The sequence below is a fragment of the Cavia porcellus genome, unplaced genomic scaffold (assembly GCF_034190915.1).
Source record: "Cavia porcellus strain 051 isolate PalLab524CR breed Dunkin Hartley unplaced genomic scaffold, mCavPor4.1 scaffold_9, whole genome shotgun sequence".
In the NCBI taxonomy this organism is placed as follows: domain Eukaryota; kingdom Metazoa; phylum Chordata; class Mammalia; order Rodentia; family Caviidae; genus Cavia; species Cavia porcellus.
The window spans coordinates 60,274,858-60,278,657 of NW_026947492.1; the positions used below are offsets into that span (position 1 = coordinate 60,274,858).

Here is a 3,800-nt window from a genome sequence, read left to right on the forward strand (position 1 = left end):
CACTATAATATGACTTGCTTTTGTATCACCTCTTTATCATATAATAAGAGCTTGAATCCTTGGGGAATGATCAAAAAAACATATACAAGAAACAATCCATCAAAATATTACTATGGATATAGACGCTCTTCAGAGAAGTGTCTATGTCACAACAGATAGCCACATTTAATGCCTAAATTAAATTGGGGTGCATTTGATGATACTGTAGAACAGGATCTATTTGCATATTTCAAGGGTCGCCTTGGTTTCATATTGGAATTAGTGTGCTCATTCTCTTGTTTATAATTCTTCTCATTAAAGTATGTCATAGAGGAGTCACCACCCAGGGAGACTAGAGACCACACAGTCACGACTGACTCTACTCCAGCTTCTTCAAAACAAAGAAGGGGAACTGTGGGGGACCACATGGATGACTCTCCTTTAAAGAAAAGCAATTATCTTCATCTTGGCTGAACCTGGCCCTGCTTCCATGTACTGATATGTACAGAGCTGGCAAGGACATTTCCTTATCCCTTCAACTGACTTTAAGCAATGCAAATCGCTCTAGTCAAGTTGCTGATGTGTAGTCTTTGAAGCAAGTTACGGGTCAGTGTCCCCCCACCGTGTAGCTCCCAAAAACCAAGTGTGAGCTGGGTGGGAGGGAGAGCCATGCTCTGTGCTGTCAACTTCCCAGGGCATGAAACATTATGCATCAGAGCTGAAGCACTGACCCCAAAGCATTAGATTCTACATCAAACTGTGTCATACAGATTATTCTTTCTGAATATCTTTTCTCTGCATATTGAAGAGGTGATTTCAGGCCCCTACCTAGCCCAGCTCAGGACACACACATACTCCCCACGTACTTTCTGCCACAACTACAGTCATTATCCCCAAGCCACTCCCCTCTTGATGAATTAATAAAACCTGGGTTTGGCCCTGAGCTGTGGCCTTGGTTCTGGTAGCCATCACTTTAGCTGGATTTAGGACCTCCTTGGTTTGCCACAACTACAAATATGACTTAGTGTCCTTGTTCTCTCCATGCATTACACTGGTAGTGATAGATTGAAATAAACTCACTAGGAGTCCAGTAATTTTCCCATGAGATTACAAACGTAAACTTTCCAGACCTCAATGTGTTGTAGCTTGGCACAAACGATGCCATCTTGAGCCATGCATTTAACTAGTGCCCTAAATTTGACCCAGAAGAATGGAAAATTACTCAGGGTACAGTCCCATCAGGAAAACAGAATGAGCTGTACCCACAGAAGAAAAATTAACCTGCTCAACAAAAGAAGCAGGATACAGGTGTCAACCAAAAATTGATGTAAGATTCTAGTTAAACTCTTTCCAACAGGATGTCTTTTGTGATTCTCTCTTTTAAAAGCTCTGTAACTTTCCATTTCGAGGCCACTTGTTTGAACTCTGAAATGGTGTGTGTGTGTGGGGGGGGTCTGTTTATGAGTTGTCCTGAGCTCAGTTAATTAAATTTCAAGTTTATCAATTTGGCTGCTTGGACTCCTATATTGTTGTTCATGAACCCACCTAGGAGGAGGACCAGGAAAACCCCTCAATAAGAGCTGATCTCTAGTTTATCTCCAACAATGCCTCCCCAACCTTTCCAGAACACCAGGACACCTTCTGACCTGGGGATAAAGATGCCAACAGGGAGTGGGCAGCAGTGGTCACACAGAGATAGCTTCAGGAACACCAGGGAGGGCACTGAATGGAATCACACAGACACTGAATTCCCTATTGCTACAGAATCATGGGACAAGGCCATTAATAGGCTTCCTGTCAGGAATGATTGCTCCTGCCCAGAACATTTTCAATGTTACTCTCTTGACTGTAATAATTACATAGAAAGCCACACACATGGTCGGACATAGAACAATCAACCTTGGTGGAGATAGCAGAAGCACTGCACTAAAACAAATGAAAGAAGTCAGTCCCTGGTTAATTACTAGAGAGGGAAGGCAGCATGTTGTAGTAAACCTCGAAGAAATCAGCCTTCCCTAGTTCAACAGTGACAAAATTGTTATTAAAATAACAATGACACTTGAGCATATCCAAAACAGAAAGAAAGTTGGAATCCTGATTTAACAGATCTTATATCCCCAGAAGTGTCATATGGGGCATGGATAAAGGACTCAGACTTCTTCCATAGCTCTTAATGCAATTGCAATGTTATAATCATGTGATTTAAGTCTTACTATCTTTCCTTACCACTAGAATTTCAGCCCCATAGGGTAGAAACTTTTTTCATTTTGTTTACTATACACTCAACAAGTGACACATGATTTGAATATTGTTGATGTTCTTTTCTGTACTTGATATGAAAAAGAGAGAGGAACTTTTGAGATAAACTAAGTAATTAAGGAGTAGAACTGATGCTATAATCCACACTCTAGAATTAGCTGTAAATAAGCAGGTTATATTAAATAATCCGTAATCATTCTGTACTTCTCGTTTCCAAACTCTCTGGTTGTTCTGGTTGCAGATAAGCCCGCTTTCCAGGTGTTGGCACTATCCACCTTCTCATCATCCAACTCCAAAACCAACCATGGAGACCATAACCTGTAACGCATCAGAGGGTTCCCCAGCCACCTTCCACCTTACAGGCATCCCTTCTTGACCAACATATCTCTTCCTTCTCAGTTTGTTCTTCTTTCTCCTTCTCTATCTGTCCATCACTGTGGGTAACACCCTGCTCCTGGTGACTGTTCTGGCAGAGCCCAGGCTCCACAAGCCCATGTACTTTTTCCTAATGAACCGCTCAGCTCTAAACATTCTGCCTACTACAACAAATGTCCCCAAGATGCTCTCTCTGTTCCTGCTGGGTGATCACTGCCTTAGCTCCCCTGCCTGCTTCCTGCAGACGTATCCTTCCACGGCCTCAACTGCTCAGAAGCTTTCCTCTTGGTGCTGACGGCTTATGACTGCTTTGTAGCCATCTGCCGCCCACTGCACTACCCAGCCCACGTGACCCCACAGACCAATGCTGCAGTGCCTGGCTCACCAGCCTCCTCATGCCCATCCCAGCAGTGGTACAGACTTCCCAGATGGCATTTGACAACACTGTCTACATCTCCCACTGCTTTCGTGACCACCTGTCTGTTGTCCAGGCCTCCTGCTCTGACACCAGCACCCAGACCCTCATGGGCTTCTGCATTGCCATGGTGGTGTCCTTCCTACCCCTCCTCCTGGTGCGTCTATCCTACGCTCACATTCTGGTTAGTGCTTTGCATTAACTCCAAGGAAAGACGTACATAGGTCTTCTCTACTTGCAGCTCCCACCTCCTGGCGGTGTGCACTCATCCACTGCCATAGCCTATGTGGCCTACAGGGCTGACCTGCCCTTGACTTCCACACTGTAGGCTATTCTCACACCAGTGCTCAACCTTCTCCTCTGCACCCTGAGAAATAAGGATGTCAAAGCGGCTATTATGAAAATTGCATCTCAAAACCAGGCCATAACAGAAGCATATGACTTTAAATGTGGCTAATTCTGCTCCCCAAACACCAAATAAGGATGTTTAGCACAAAGTATCAACTCAACAGCACTTTTTGAATCAATAAATTAATAAATGGATGTAAAATAGTAAAATAAAATTTAGTTGAGCAGACAGCTCCAAACATTTTCACATTTGGGCAAGGGCGTTCCCCCTGATTCAATGGAATGTTAAACTGTACTGTATAGGAATCTTCTAATGTTCTATAAATATTTCACTGCTGAATATTTCAACACTAACTTGAAAAATATGCATTGCAAGAAAATCTTTCAGTAGCATATTCAAGAAACAAATAAAAGAGACAGCGCA

The 3,800-nt window shown here is 43.2% G+C and overlaps 1 pseudogene; it reads left to right on the top strand.

Moving 5' to 3' along the window:
- The first annotated feature begins 2,542 nt into the window (after positions 1–2,542).
- LOC100732903 (olfactory receptor 2AT4-like) lies at positions 2,543–3,485 on the top strand (annotated as a pseudogene).
- Positions 3,486–3,800: the final 315 nt, after the last annotated feature.